The sequence below is a fragment of the Lepidochelys kempii genome, chromosome 7 (assembly GCF_965140265.1).
Source record: "Lepidochelys kempii isolate rLepKem1 chromosome 7, rLepKem1.hap2, whole genome shotgun sequence".
Classification (NCBI taxonomy): domain Eukaryota; kingdom Metazoa; phylum Chordata; order Testudines; family Cheloniidae; genus Lepidochelys; species Lepidochelys kempii.
Genome location: NC_133262.1, coordinates 29,367,524 through 29,384,761, shown reverse-complemented (window position 1 = coordinate 29,384,761; position 17,238 = coordinate 29,367,524).

The following is a 17,238-nucleotide window of genomic DNA, read 5'->3' as shown; positions in this document are numbered from 1 at the left end:
CGTGCTGGGAAGAGCAGTCTTAAGAACTAGATTCCTGGGGACTGGGGGAGATATGGACTATGTTTTGGGACTTCTGTTACAGACTATTTGCATTTATGTTTTGTAATAAACTGGCCCCAAGGCTGGGTGTTATTTAATCAAGAGCCCAGTGTAGAGGCACATGTGTTGTGCTGTGGTCTGTCATGGGAGGGCACTTCAGGCATGTCAAATCCAGAAAACTAAGTGATTTCATACAGTTGGTAATATACAGTACTGTAATCTGAATAATAATTGAGATTATTTGGGAAATCATTGTCAGGTGGAATTGCAGATTCCAGGCAGATTATCTGACTCACTTTACCAGGAAACTGTGTGGAAAGTCTGGCCCCCATTTCATCCATGGCTGCTGTTGTCACAAGTTACGTCTAGCCCAGTAACATTATATTAGTAGCTGAAAGCCCCTGCTGCCACATGGATGTGGCAATTGGGCCCAGTAATCCACCATCTGTGCAGTCTCCATGATACTACCAATTAAATTGTTGCATGTAAATTACCTGTAGGGTAAGGGAGGTGATTGGTTGAGTTACCTCTGATATCACAATGGTGTAGGCCTCTTGGCAAGGCATAGATACAACAGGAAGGCATGTAATATGGTAGAGAACTTAAAAGTGAGATAAACAGCAAATCCTAGTGATGATCGAACCTGGTGATATTCTGAACCAAAAGAGCTCACAGCCATGCTTCAAGCTGCTTTCATCACTTCACACTGACTCCACAGACAGTCTAGGCTTCAGAGTAACAGTCCTGGAATCTTATTATAGAAGTACTGCACCATTTTAAAACAAGTCTCTCAGTAAAATAAAGGCATATCAAGCAAGTAATTCTGATACATTATAGTGACAAGCCTGACAGAATAGGCTGGTTTACTGCAGGCCAGTGGGAGCAATTACTAGTGAACAGCTAATACCATAATTCAGTGACTGATATTGACTGGATTACCTATATTACACCTGGCTCCAATACAAATGTTATACGCTGGTGAAGAATCCATTTGTTGGTTTATGACTCCGCAGTTCCTCCTGTGAAGTTTCTGAAATGCTACAGTTTTGCTCCAGATTTCTCATGTGCATGCAGTAGGGAGACAGCTACTCAGGGTATGTCTGCACTGCATTGTAAGCCCAGGGTTTGAACTCAGGCTCAAGCCTACCCCCCAACCTAATTTCCATCTGCACACAAGTCACGCTAACCCAGCGCTTGGACCCCATGGGAATGGAAGGTCCAAGGCTGGGTCAAGCCAGGACCCAGGAGTCAAGCTCTAGTCCTTTGGAGTGCAGATGCAGCCCCACTGAACTAGTGCTCTGGCAGTCCACCAAAAGTACCCACAATCGCACAGGCTGACTATCTTTGTCCTCAGATGGTCAAGTTTGGTGGACAGTCCAGTTTTCCCACACTGCACCATGAACAAAGGACTAGAGCTGCCATATTTTGGGAGGGTGCTAGGAAGTCTAGAATAGGGTGGTTGGACTCAGGCCTGCATAATGCAGCATAGACGCTGGAGCTCCAAGTTGGAATCCAGCGTTCAACAACTCCTAACCTGGAGTTACAAATGAGCGTCGACACAAGCTCCAGGTTAACAAACTCAGGGTCTGCTAACTTGAGTTCTATTGACTAAACTGGGAGGAGTGGTAGATACGCTGGAGGGGAGGGATAGGATACAGAAGGACCTAGACCAATTGGAAGATTGGGCCAAAAGGAATCTGATGAGGTTCAATAAGGATAAGTGCAGGGTCCTGCACTTAGGACGGAAGAACCCAATGCACAGCTACAGACTAGGGACCGAATGGCTAGGCAGCAGTTCTGCGGAAAAGGACCTAGGGGTGACAGTGGACGAGAAGCTGGATATGAGTCAGCAGTGTGCCCTTGTTGCCAAGAAGGCCAATGGCATTTTGGGATGTATAAGTAGGGGCATAGCGAGCAGATCGAGGGATGTGATCGTTCCCCTCTATTCGACATTGGTGAGGCCTCATCTGGAGTACTGTGTCCAGTTTTGGGCCCCACACTTCAAGAAGGATGTGGATAAATTGGAGAGAGTCCAGCGAAGGGCAACAAAAATGATTAGGGGACTGGAACACATGAGTTATGAGGAGAGGCTGAGGGAGCTGGGATTGTTTAGCCTGCAGAAGAGAAGAATGAGGGGGGATTTGATAGCTGCTTTCAACTACCTGAAAGGGGGTTCCAAAGAGGATGGCTCTAGACTGTTCTCAATGGTAGCAGATGACAGAACGAGGAGTAATGGTCTCAAGTTGCAGTGGGGGAGGTTTAGATTGGATATTAGGAAAAACTTTTTCACTAAGAGGGTGGTGAAACACTGGAATGCGTTACCTAGGGAGGTGGTAGAATCTCCTTCCTTGGAGGTTTTTAAGGTCAGGCTTGACAAAGCCCTGGCTGGGATGATTTAACTGGGAATTGGTCCTGCTTTGAGCAGGGGGTTGGACTAGATGACCTTCTGGGGTCCCTTCCAACCCTGATATTCTATGATTCTATGATTCTATGACTCTGGGCTTTGACTGAAGTGTAGACAAACCCTTAGTGACAACACAGGCAAGAAGGATTTCATGCCTTTTTTTCCTGCCCAAGAAGCTGTATGGACTATACTGCACATATGAAAAACTCCTGTTGCACTAGTGTCAGATGGGGAGGGGAGGGGTTTGGGTTTTTTGTTTGTTTTTTTTAAAAAAGGACAGATGCTGTGACAGTGAGGAAGTTAAAGATGAAGAACAGTCATGCAAGCAGAACTTGCACTGTGGAAATGCCGCTTTCACAACAGGTCATCTGAGTATCAGGAAAAAACAAAGGTCTAGACCGAATATTAAAAACCCATAAAAGTGATATGGGAATTAGAGGAGAGATTTCCCTGGCCTAGTGATCATGCTCTGTATTACCAATCAAAGGAATCGGGTTTCTTTTCCAGCCTAGTCTTTTGCTTCCTGTGGCTGAGAGTGGGATGCATCAGTTAGGGACCCTCATTGCTCTGCTAAGACTGTAGGAAGCTGGGCAGCAAAAAGGTTGCTTCACAGTTTGGCATTAGCTGCTTCTGGAGTGCATCCTATGGTAGGGAATGACTCCTAGCTGCCTCTGTGCGCTCTCCCACCCACCGCATCCTAGCCTGGAGATCCAAATTTCAAGTAGTTTATTCTTCACCTTGGCATTCCCCTTGTAGAAAAGGGTCTATAGAATTTAATTCATATATTCATTTTCTGTAGTAGAGTAGCAACCGTGTTAGTCTGTATTTGCAAAAAGAAAAGGAGTACTTGTGGCACCTTAGAGACTAACATTTATTAGAGCATAAGCTTTTGTGAGCTACAGCTCACTTCATCGGATGTATACAGTGGAAAATATAGTGGGGAGATTTTATATACACAGAGAACATGAAACAATGGGTGTTACCATACACACTGTAACGAGAGTAATCAGGAAAGGTGAGCTATTACCAGCAGGAGAGCCGGGGTGGGGGGGGAAGAGACCTTTTGTAGTGATAATCAAGGTGGGCTGTCTGATTTGTGTCCATTTATTCTTTTACGTAGAGACTGTCCAGTTTGGCCAACGTACATGGCAGAGGGGCATTGCTGGCACATGACAGCCCCCAACCTGAAGCAAATACTCACCAGCAACCACACGCCACACAACAAAAAACACTAACCCAGGAACCTATCCTTGCAACAAAGCCCATTGCTAACTGTGTCCACATATCTATTCAGGGGACACCATCATAGGGCCTAATCACATCAACCACACGATCAGAGGCTCGTTCACCTGCGCATCTACCAATGTGATATATGCCCTCTGCCACGTACATTGGCCAAACTGGACAGTCTCTACGTAAAAGAATAAATGGACACAAATCAGACGTCAAGAATTATAACATTCAAAAACCAGTTGGAGAACACTTCAATATCTTTGGTCACTCGATTACAGACCTAAAAGTGGCAATTCTTCAACAAAAAAACTTCAAAAACAGACTCCAAGGAGAGACTGCTGAATTGGAATTAATTTGCAAACTGGATACAATTAATTTAGGCTTGAATAAAGACTGGGAGTGGATGGGTCATTGCACAAAGTAAAACTATTTCCCCTTGTTTATTTCCCCCCCTACTGTTCTTGTCAGCTCCTGGAAATGGCCCACCTTGATTATCACTACAAAAGGCTCCCTCCCACCCCAGCCCCCCGCTCTCCTGCTTGTAATAGCTCACCTTTCCTGGTTTCACAGTAGCAGCCATGTTAGTCTGTATTCGCAAAAAGAAAAGGAGGACTTGTGGCACCTTAGAGACCAACCAATTTATTTGAGCATAAGCTTTCGTGAGCCGATGAAGTGAGCTGTAGCTCACGAAAGCTCATGCTCAAATAAATTGGTTGGTCTCTAAGGTGCCACAAGTACTCCTTTTCTTTTCACCTTTCCTGGTCACTCTTGTTACAGTGTGTATGGTAACACCCATTGTTTCATGTTCTCTGTGTATATAAAATCTCCCCACTATATTTTCCACTGTATGCATCCGATGAAGTGAGCTGTAGCTCACGAAAGCTTATGCTCTAATAAATTTGTTAGTCTCTAAGGTGCCACAAGTCCTCCTTTTCTTTTTTCTGTAGTACTTTCAAGTCCTCTAATATAATTATGCTACAGTAATAAGGAATATTCCTGTTCATTCTATAGGCTGCTTTAGTAAATCTGTAAAAATAGTTGTGTTTGATAAGTCTGAAGACTACTTTCTATATATGTTTACTCCTATTATAGAAGGGTTTTTGATAGGCCTACAATCCTATTTATTCACATAACAGATATTTCATGGCCAGTGACAGTACTGTCTTCCCTGTACTGCCCCACCAATATGCCTCAACCCTGATTGGCAAGGACCACCACTCGGGCTGAGAGAATAATCCAGTATTTCTGTGCCCATTTAGTCCTTGTCAGATTTTGTGAGGCAGCAAGGAAAAACACAGCTGTATTCAAAGGCGTGACACAGAGATGGAAGGCTCCATGTTCCGTAACCAAAGCCATGAACTCCCTGTTCTACCTACAAGGGATGATTAAAGAAAGCAATATGATTAATTAGGAGTACTCTTACACTACTTTGTTACAGTATTTGCCAATCAACGGGCAGGGAATTTGTTTAACAGGTCATATAGTAACTCTTTGAATGTTCTTTCTACTCTATAGGAACCACATAGTTATCACCATTAAACCAATATCTGTGAACAGTTACCACAGAGAGATATCTGAGCCACCACATTTCCTTAATAGTTAGAGCAGGAAAAAACTAGTATCTGAGATACTACCACATGGTAATTGTATGCAAATGAATTTATAATAGAAGCAACTGTAGTTTAGATCACTTTTGGGGACACACATATTAGTTGGACTTTCTCCACTGGTGGTTTTTCCCTATTAAACAGCTTCAAGTCATCTACCCGCCCTCTGCCTTAAAAATGCAATACTTTGCATTGCACTGGTATCAGAGGAAAAGCCGGGTAGGGTTCTGGGCACTGAAATGTTGTCAGGGAGTCCAGCAAAATGTGTGTGTGGATTTGTATGTGACTAGACACTCAGTTATAATCAATTTAGTCACTAACATTCTTCATTTTGGACCTCATCCCAAGAGATGCTGAACAAACACAATTCTCACTGACGTCAAGCACTTCTCTAGTTTCAGGCCATGACTGTGCTCATTACATCTCCAGGGATTTAAATATATATTTTAATGTTTCCCATACAAACTAGAATTTCCACAATCCTGTCTCTGGAATAACAAACAGCTTTCTGAGCTGGGATTGCATTTGTTATTACTTTCAGCCATGGAGCTATTATCTGATCTTCTTTCTTCCACGGGAAAATCGTGCATCATTGGGTAACTAGCAATACAATGTCAATATATTAAGAGCTAAATTCTGCCCTTGGAGGAACTGAGCATCCAAATCTGAGGGCAGAATTTGGCCTTAGGTTTTGTCTACAACTAGGTGACTGCATAGGGAAGAATACATTGTAATGTAACATTTCATGTAGAAAAATTCATAATTAAAGGCTAAAAGTCTCTGTTTCTGGTAATGTAATGTGTCACTGGCTGTATAACAAAAACCAACAAAACTGAACTCCAAACTGTGAATTGTACATGTCTGATAATAAACCAAAGCTAAATAACTACTTTGGATAGTCACTGACTTGGGGACAATTACTGAGGTCTATTCTGTTCTCACTCAGACAGGCTCCTATCGACCATGCTGGGAGCTTCCTTCAGTAAACCAGAAGTTAGTGAGAAGCCAGGATTTGGCCCCTTAATGAACATAATAATTACCCTAAATATTGCATCAATTGGTGGGGTTATTTTTGGCTTGTTCCCTCCCATCTTCTAGACATTGCCTCCCTAATCTCACTTTCCCATCTTTTCCTTCATAAGTCTACAGTTGCTACTTGGACCAAGAGTTTCTTCCATTACAATTATTGCTTATTAGCTACCTAAATCATCATCCCTTATAAACCTTTTAATTCCTTTGGATTTCTTCATCATCACAATCTTCCTTTGAAGGTATTTATAAGAATATTTATTTGGTAAATTATCTTTAAAATTTATTCTTATCTGGAGATTATACAAACTGTTATTCTGCTATTTATTACTGTTGAGCAAATTTATTTTGGCTAATAGTTTATTTGCTCAAAATGCAGTTTTGTTCACTATTTGCAAATTTGTCAAAAAATTTCAACCAAACTGAAAAATCAAAGTGTTTCAATAATATCCAGGCACATTGCCAAAACATTCCAAGTTTCCAACTGGAGTCACAAAACAGGTGGAGACATAGCGGTTGGTTGTCTAATAGCTTTTAGCCCATTATTAATGGCTATGAAGAGTCATTGGGCCAGGCAAAGTGTGAGAATGACTCTATAGTCTGGTGGTTAAGGAACTGACTTAGGATTTGAGAAAACCTAAGTGCAAATCCTTGCTCCAATGACTAATTAGTTATACACAGTGGGACAGCCTTAAACAGGACAGACTGAGAAAGACCTATGCCACAGTATCCCATCTCAGTGGCGAGGGCACTCTGCTACAATGTGGGAGAGACAAGTTGGTTCACATCAGGCAGAGAGGTGAATTAAACCCTAGTCTACCACTTCCCAGGTGAGTGCTCTAATCATGGGGGAAAAAGTTGTAAGGAGATCACCTCCCCCTCCCCGTTGTGTTAATCTAATTCTCTTTTGCTTTTATTAAAATGCCCCAAAACTAAATAAAATATTTGCGTCAGATCAAATAAAACACTTTGTTCAACCTGAAAAAAATCCACTAGTTGCCCAGTTCTGCTATTCACTGCATGGATTTACTCATAGATCAGAGTGGATTACTGGAGCCCCCAGACCTGTCTCACAACCCTTTGTTCAGTAGAGGAAGAGCCATTTGTACATGCACTTGCAATATTTAGCATAGGACACGAGGTGACATGCAATCATCCAATACACGGGCACAAAGTAACATTTTTGCAGGTACAAGGACCTATTTTTATGGGTGCAACCGGTGTCTTTTGCTAGTCCAAAGGCTGCACCAAACCCTGACCCACAAATGTATCATTTAAAAGCCCATTGCGCTATGTTGTCCAGGGATGCATTAGGTCACATTGTTCATCTCTATTAAACTGCAGTACCTATGGCAAAACTAAGCCAGGGGGTGGTGTGTGTGTGTGGGGGGGGGGGGGGGTAGAAGGGGAAGGAAAGCCCAGTGGCCCCTGCTCCATCTTCCTTTAACAAGTAATGAAATGAGACTACATTTCTTGGAAAAAATGATGCAGTGACTTGCCTCTATTATTAAAGTGAAGTGTCATTTCACTTTGGGGAGAAAGTATCGTTTCTGGAAAGGAGAGGACGATGATTGTGTCGTGGGCGGCCTAGGCTCTATTCCTAGCTCCACCACAGACTTCCCGTGTGACTTTGAGCAAGTTACTTGGAGCCAGATTTTTGAAGGTACTGAGGCACCTACTGGGATTTCCAAAAGCACTACACGACTATCCGCATCTTTTAGTGCCTAAATACCTTTAAATCTGACTCCGAGGGACTTGAAGTCAGATGGGAAAGCTTTGTCCCTCAGTTTCTTTATCTGAATAATGGAGACAAAACCTACCTTACAGGATTTTTGTAAAGCTTAGTAAGTGGAGATTTGTAAAATGCAATGACCTCTGCAGAAGGCGCATAAATCCATAGCATAGACATTTCTTATCTTGAACTTGGACATGCCAGCTCTGGAATATCCAAAAGTATATCCACCCCCTACCAGCACTGAGTTTCCATCCTCTGTATAACAGTTTCAGAAATATTTACTTTACACTGTGAACACTTTTACACTATCATCATATTAAACATAATTAAGTTCTGGAAGCACTAGTCATACATTTCAAGGTTTTATTAATTCAAAATTAACATGTAGAAGCTAAACATTATACATTTGCAATAAAGAATGCTTGGGTTTAACAGCATTTTGCTCCTTCCCCTAATTAGCATGAGAGCGCATCAAAACATAGGAAGAGAAAATATTATTTTTTTCAGGTTGTGTTTGTTTGTTTTTTTTTGGGTGGGGGGCGAAGAAGGCAATTTCTAAGTTTTGACAAAATTTAATCAAGTTTTTAAATTTCAAAGAGGTTGACCAGATCTTGTTATCACCTTTAGGGGATTTATTTCTTTTGAAAATCTCTGTCTAGACACCTTTCAAAGTACCAGCCTTAAAGGGTAGTTTCTTACATAATGCAACACTTCGGAGTGAAATTTTATATCTGACAAGACTTCATAAACTGTTCTAACTGACACCCCTCTGCTGAGTGGCCTCTGTTACCTAGAGCTCTTGGTTTGCTACAGCAAGAGAAAATTGTTTTATTCCTATTTAAATAAATGTGTGGCATGATAACTCCCTGATAGCCAGTTAATTGCTCTTGTTACACAGGTAGCTTTAATCACAGAAAAGGAGCAGGTAATCAGGAATTACTCCAGGGCACTCAGATACTGACCAGGGCCTTTGCAGTTTAAGGACAATAGATGACAAACTTTGTCTCCCTAGGATTATGAAGCTTTCTTATTAGCATTGCTAAGAGACCTGCCTTAATGCTTTATTTTCTAGGTATACAGTATAGTGCTATTCCACAGAGAGGGTAGGTGGTGGAGAGAAATGTCAATGTAGGAGCAGAGGGGGAGTTTCCCCACACACATCCAGATACCTCAGCCCTTTCTACCAAACACTGTTTCTCAGTTCTGCTTGGGTGTCATTTCAAAGACTACACAGAGGGCAGACTATGTAACTAGGAAGTGGCTCTGGTATCAGCTTGGTGATTGTTAGGCTGGGAGCCCCAGGCTGCTTCACTGCCCCCATAGGGAGAGACAGTGCAGAGCTGGCATGATGGTTATTTTGGATTACAGTTAACAAAACTGAAAAGTGTGCTACCTCCCATGTCCACTGCTCCCTCCCAGCATTGCATTGTCTTTGTCCTCGTGAGGGGGTCTGCTTACCTCTCAATGGCAGGTACAGCTATGCCTTAGTTTCTCCCCCTGGTCAGTACTCTCCGTCTCACTGTTAGGAGATGTGTGCCTCAGTTTCCCACTGGTCTTGGGTAGTTTTGCTCTTCGGGCAAACTAGAAGTTCCCACTCCTCAGGGTAAATGAACGTCCAAACAAAAGCACAACATCAATATTTGCCTCTCAACACTGTGGGACCGCCCCATTAGGTCCATTTCCCAGCTTGGGCCACACCCCTTTCTCCAGAGTCTGTGTAACCTCAGCCATCTCCCCCTGTATCAGGGTTTTGACCCTCTTGTTGTCCATAGACAATATGACCCTTGGTTGCAAGGTAGCAGCTCACCACCTCCAGGTGCAACAGCTGAGGAGTAACAGGTAGGGGAGCCTGTGCTTTCCTTCCATCACAGGCTCCAGCCACACAGCTGTCCCCTCTTCCATCACACACTGGAATCTCCTTCTGTCTCTCCCCATTTAGGACTACTTCCCACTTGGCTTACCTGCCGCTCAGTGTGGCAGCACTTCAGGCAAAGTTTGTTAAACTCAGCAGCAAATTGCTATGCTGATCAGATAGGTGTTAATAGCACCATCAGGACATTCAGCTCTTGCAGATGGGAGAACAGAGCCTGCAGCTGTAAGTGGAGAGCCAGTGAGGCATGGCTTTACATGGTTTTTTGACCGTACATTTCCCAGGACCCTTTCACCTGACTCTTGTGCAAGGCCATCATCCCTGTGAAGCTAAGGGAAGGGTATGAATAAGATGGAGCAAAATAAACCCCATGGATTTTCCAGGTCCATTTTCTTTTCTGTGGATTTTCTCTTCAGTGGGAGGATGATCTGAGCCTTATGTATATGAAAGAGAGAGAATGTGGCATTTGCTAGCCTATTTCATGGAGCACTTGCCATTGTTGATAACATGGAATCAAATGGATCACTGCACCAGTGTTAGAATTAGGCCTGGGGCTGATGCAAATATTATCAGGGGCCATCTTCATAAGTGATCCTCCCCCCAAAGTAGGGAGGCTGGCCTGGTCCAGGCTCTGTTCCACTACAGGATTGGTTCTTTACTGGACGTTTACTGGTGTGTCATCCAGTGGTGTGCAAATGGCCTGAGCAGTGTGGCATGTGCAGCAGAAGGGAAGAGTTTTTAACAACCAGTGTTACAGTTTAAAACCTGCTCTTTCAAAGGAGGAGGAGATTTCCCAACACGCTACAAACTGCACCAACCTCTGGGCTCCATGTTTAGGTTCTGACTCATCTGACGCAGGCCCAACTCCCAATGGGGGCTCTGTGGAAGCTGTTTCTGAATAAAGCTGAATATAAACCTTGGTATTTGAGTCTCTTTATCAAATGGGCACATGTAGGATTGCTGCTCCTTTTCTGACTAGCCATAGGTTTCAGTCATGCAGGAGGGCCATATCCTAGAATTTCAAAGGGCCAGGACTGTGTGGGTATAGATAAAGTGCAACCTACGTATTCATTCACAAAATATACTGAAGTAAATAATGGAAGGCAGAAAATAAAATATTATTATAGAAAAATACACAGCCAATTATTAACCAGTTCCTCCCCCCATGTCCAGAAATGACAGAACCCCACCTTCAGTCACTCCTGGAGACAACATAAAATAACACAAACTTTTTTCCTCTTCTGTATCCTCTGTTTGTCTAAGCAGTGAGGAGAGCTGACTTTCAGCTCTGGATTATTTTCATAACAGAAATGATTTAACGATTTCAGTCTAGTAATGTTCATTTATCCATCTCATGACACTGACACACAAATGGGCACAATTACAGGTCTCTTCCCAGGGTCACAGTGCTGGAATAGCCCGAAGGTGCAGTTCAGGACCGCTGGGTATTTCCAGAGATCTAGTCAGAAACACGAACACTTCGTGGGTGTGCTTTGTCTGGCTTTTGCCAGTCCTCTCACAAGAAGTAAAATTCAGCAACAGAGCCAAGATTATAAAAGAAGATAGGTTAGAAAAGTCCACGTGACCAAATGTTTGCTGGGATGATCTGTTATAGGAGAGTCAAATGGCAGCATTTTGTATTCCACCATTTGTGGGTGATGTGAAAAGTTATTTTGAAGATTCTGCTCATCAGGCAAAAAGAGTCAGGAAACATGAGTCATCAGACATGTCAGGGAATGTACCATCCTGCCAAGGAACTGAAACCCGCACGTGAGCCTCCCTCCAGACTGCTGCAAGTTCCAGTCTGAACTAGTTTCACCCTACTGCCACGAGGGTGGAATAATGTGATATTCAAGGAAAGCGCTTGGTGGAAGTGTGTGGAAAAGCAGGTAACTGCCTCAAAAACCACTCACCCATTCATGTCTTATAAGCAAGTATAATCCTGTCCACTCAGATGCAATACAAGGATGGCTCCTTTGCCACATACACTAAGTCCCTTTGAGACTCTTAATCCACCAGAGCTCAGCTGACTTGGATGTTCAGAGGTAAAGCATGCAGCAGAGAGGGAAGGCCACGGCACTGGGAATTGAAGGGGCTTGTTCAATTGCAGTGTGCATATTCCTTAAAAGCCAGTGCACGGCCCCTTTAAAGTGGTCACTGCATAGCTGTGCATAATGCATGCAGTATTTGTCCTCCCTCTCCCAATGCACAGTGCCAATGCCTGAAGCTGTGACTGTTCTCAGTAGGGCCTGTTTTGCATTTGACGGGAGTGGGTGAGTTTCTGGCATTCTTTGTATTTGAGCCAAAGATGGTGGTGACATGGAATACATGTCTGATATTAACCGTGGGAGAACAGACCAGTCTTTGTACTGGCATCATAACTACATAATCCTCCTGGAACAGTGTCACGGAGCCACAGGTCTGGTGCTTCGCATGGTTCTGGAGCAGTCCCTGGGACAGACCCTTTAGAGTGTCAACTCCCTTCGGGTCACATTCTTTGTCTGGGGAAAGCCCCTTGGCTTTACCACTTCCTGGAGCTGAACCTTGGAGCCTTCAGCATATCTGCCTCACTCCATGAGCTCCCCTCAATGAGTCGACTTGAATTGGACCCCTGGGGAAGACTTGCACTCCCAAAGGGAGTGATGCACCCCTGACCTCTTTAGACTGGAGTGACTCTCAGCCAGTGCTGTAAAAGCAGAAGGGTTTATTAGATGTCTGGAACACAGTGTAGAAAGTTCTTAGTTAACATAGAAAATAGGAAGTTACAGCATAGTCCATCAGGGTCTGTCCAGAGCCCAGGTGGGCTCAGACCCCTCTGTTGAGTCCCCTGTTTGTCCCCAGTCCAGAACCGTGTGTGTTGCTTCCAGCAGCCCACACTTTAACCACTTCTCTGTCCCCTCCTCAGTTCTTTGTTCACTTTTCCCAAGCAGGACAGGTCACCTGGCTGTCCACCTCAGTTCTTTGTTCTCCAGCTGGTCACAGCTGGCTGGTTTCTTGCAGAGGGTAGGCCCACAGGGTCGTCAGTTGCTAGGTTACAAAATGTGCCGGCCATTGTCTGGGCCCAGGCAGCTGGGTGGCAGTCACACCTGGTCCTCTGGGTCTCTGCAAAGATTAAACCACCTTTTCTCTAGTTAAATACGCAGCATATAGGGAAAACTGAGATACACAATATCCATACAAAAAATTAAGAAAAATTCCTACTCTGCCATAAATAGTAAGCAAGATGCCCCTTGCTATGGGCAATAAATCTCTTTCTGGCTGGTATAGGACAAATTCTCAGTGACACCCTGTGCAACCCCACTAATCTCAAAGGGGTTTTACATACACTCCAAGTTAGGGCCCATTAATCACATGTGGAATAAGAGAGGAAGGATTATCCAGAGGTTAGGGCGGAGCCTAGGACTTGGGAGACCCAGGTTTGAATCCTTTGCCAAGAGATTTCCAGTGTGCCTGTGGGCAAGTCACGTAGGCTACATCTACTCTAGATGTGCTACAGCAGTGCAGCTGCACCAATACATCTGTGCCGCTGTAGCGCTTCTGGTGAAGATGCTCTAAACTGACAGGAGAGAGCTCTCCCATCAGCGTAATTACTCCACCTCCCACAAGAGGTGGCAGCTATGTCGGCGGGAGAAGCTCTCCTGCTGACATAGCGCTGTCTACACTGGCGCTTAGGTCGATATAATTTACGTCGCTCAGGGATGTGGATTATTCACACTTCTGAGTAACACTGAAATAAGTTCTAGTGTAGACAAGGTCTTAACCTCTCTATGTCTCCCGTTCCCATCTGTAACAGGGGGATAATACATAGTCCTGCCTTGAGTGCAGGGGACTGGAGTGCTTCTCAAACTAGCTGATGTGGCGGGCCGGCAATTTTTTTTCCAATGTGCCAGGGACCAGTATCATATTTGTGCCATACTATTATCGTATTCACATAGGCACCTAGTACATCAGATCAGACAAACGAACATTCTTCACTGGTTTAATTGGAATGGGAGTGTGGCGTACTCGCGGAGATGTTCCCATTTAAATACACTGAAGACTGACAAAGGCTATGCTTCTGTGCGGATAGTATAAAATGGCTATTATTTGTTTATGATCCGAGAAAATATTATTTGAACATTCGTAGTAATATTCATTTATATGGGAAATAATATGAATGAATATAATAAAAGTTGGCAGACATTTTTAGGGGGCTTATCCGCTCCCACCTGACAACCTGCTGCAGTGTCTTTCTCCTCCACCAGCTCCGCTGGTCAGTGCAAATGCTGTCAAATTTCACAGTGCAACAACACCAACAATAATAATTAATCCTCCTGTCCCCAAACCTGAGCTAAACTGTCTTCCAGCATCAAGGGGCTACTTTTCTTTTTTTTTTTTTTGGAGTGGGGTGGACAGGTGAGGAAAGGAGAGGGGGTGGCAGCCAAGCCCAAGAAAATTGCCAGAGATTAAGGAGTCTTCTCCTTCTGAGTGTGTCCATGGGCTTTGTCTGCTCAGGGCTGGGCAGGGGGCAGCGTGAATGGATGGCACAATGTGCAGGAAACAAACACATACATTACACATGCTGCAGCTCAGGCAGCGCCTCTCCCTCTCCGCGGCGTAAAGGGGGGTGTGTGTGGGGGGGGGGCGCGACCCGGCCAATGGCAGCGGCCACAGCAGAGTTACTGGCAGCTGCTGCTGCGGCAGCCGGGGTCGAGTCAGCATGAGCCGGGGCAGCGCGTGGGGAGCGGAGCGGAGACGGGGTGAGCAGAATGCGCTGCCTCAGGTCCCAGGCACTGCGGACCGTCAGCCGATGGCTCGCGGACCAGGCCACTTTGAGTAGATGACCTCTCAAGGTCCCTTCCAGTCCTATGATTCTATGATAACAGCACTGGGGTGCTGTGGGGACAAATATGCTAAAGATTGTGAGGCATTCAGATACTCTGATGGTGGGGGCCATGGCAATACCTAAGATATTTACAGTATTGTTGTAGCGGTGTTAGTCCCAGGACATGACAGAGACAAAGTAGGTAAAGTAATATATTTTATTGGACCAACTTCTGTTGGTGAAAGAGACAAGCTTTCAAGCTACACAGAGCTCTTCATCAGGTCAGGTCAGATAGATAGATAGATCACAACAGTTCTGTTTTGTGATAACTTTTGAGGTCCCAAACTTGTTTTCATTCTGCATTTGAACAAAAAGGAAAACTTTTGAACATTTTTGTGAAACAGAATTGTGGGGAAACAGCCATTTTTAGAGCAAATGGCACAGGTTTTCAATTCTCCACTGGAAGTGACTGAAGAATCCAGCCTGGACTTCAGCATCCCTCCCACTGAAAACATCAAAATCACTATGTCGTTGTGAGATGTTTTGCTTCAACAAAGTAGCATATTTTGATGAAAGAACATTTAGTTGAAAATGTTCTGACCAGCTCAAAGGGAGAGCAAGGGGAGAAGCATTAGGTCTGCCTGGTCTTGCTGAAAAAGCAGAAAGATCCTGCATTTCTCCTGGAGCAGGACTGTGTGGACCAATGCAAACTTAAGGAATTGGTTGACTGAGCTTTAGCCACCTCTGTTGGGAGGTGATCTGGCAGTGGTAGGAAAAGAGCAGAAAAGAAGAGAGAACAAGCAGTTGTGGTGGAAGAACCGGGAGGGATAAAGGCTTGCAAGTTAGCAGCCTAGGCAGTAACTCCAGGAAATTGATGAATATGGGAATGTGGGCACACAGTTGCAGGCCGAAAGATTGTTAGCCAGGGGCTTGGAGATTTCTACCAACTCACAGAGTAAATGATTACAGAGCCAGTCATGCCCCTTACTGGCTTGAGAAGCCTAGAAATGTAAGAGATTATATATCAGGGATTGGCAACCTTTGGCATGCGGCCTGTCAGGGAAATCCACTGGTGGGCCGGGACAGTTTGTTTACCTGCAGTGTCCGCAGGTTCATCCGATCACAGCTCCCACTGGCCGTGGTTCGCTGCTCCAGGCCATTGGGGTTGAGGGAAGCGCATGGGTCGAGGAATGTGCTGGCTGCTGCTTCCCGCAGCCCCCATTGGCTTGGAACAGTGAACCGCGGCCAGTGGGAGCTGCGATTGGCCGAACCTGTGGACACTGCAGATAAACAAACTGACCTGGTCCATCAGTGGATTTCCCTGACGGGCCGCGTACCAAAGGTTGCCGATCCCTTTTATGTATATATGGACTGTCATAAATATAAAGGGAAGGGTAACCACCTTTCTGGATACAGAGCTATAAAATCCCTCCTGGCCAGAGGCAACATCCTGTTACCTGTAAAGGGTTAAGAAGCTCAGCTAACCTGGTTGGCACCTGACCCAAAGGACCAATAAGGGGACAAGATACTTTCAAATCTTGGGGTGGGGGGGAAAGGCTTTTGTTTGTGCTCTTTGTTTACGTGGTTGTTCTCTCTTGGGACTGAGAGAGGCAAGACAGAAATTTATCTTCTCCAATCCATCCTAATCCAAGTCTCCAATATTGCAACCAGTATAGGTAAGCCAGGCAAGGTGGATTAGTTTATCTTTTGTTTTATGTGAATTTCCCCTGTGTTAAGAGGGAGGTTTATTCCTGTTTTCTGTAACTTAAAGGTTTTGCCCAGAGGGGGACCTGTATGTTTTGAATCTGAATACCCTGTAAAGTATTTTCCATCTTGATGTTACAGAGGTGATTCTTTTACCTTTTCTTTAAATAAAATTCTTCTTTTAAGAACCTGATTGATTTTTCATTGTTCTTAAGATCCAAGGGTTTGGGTCTGTGTTCACCTGTACAAATTGGTGAGGATTCTTATCCAGCCTTCCCCAGGAAAGGGGGTGTAGGGCTTGGGGGGATATTTTGGGGAAAGACGTCTCCAGGTGGTCTCTTTCCCTGTCCTTTGTTTAAAACACTTGGTGGTGGCAGCATACGGTTCAAGGACAAAGCAAAGTTTGTACCTTGGGGAAGTTTTTAACCTAAGCTGGTAAGAATAAGCTTAGAGGGTCTTTCATGCGGGTCCCCACATCTGTACCCTAGAGTTCAGAGTGGGGAAGGAACCCTGACGTGGGCATTTGCCGTAAAAGCCCTTGCTTTGCAAGGCCAGCCTTGAAAACAGCCTTAACTGATTGCTAGGGGTAGATGATCTCCACTAATTTTTTTCCCCCCTACAGATCACAGGTTATTTGTGGTCTCCATACAACTGCCTAGGGTTGCCCTTTGGAGTCCATGATAAAAATGATCACAGGTCCCAAATTTTTCAGTAAGATGCCGTTTCAGTTTGTGGGTGTGGGAGGCATTGCCAGATGGCCCCTGCTTGCACCAGGGCTACAGACTCCCTTCCATCCTGCAGCCTCAGCCTGAG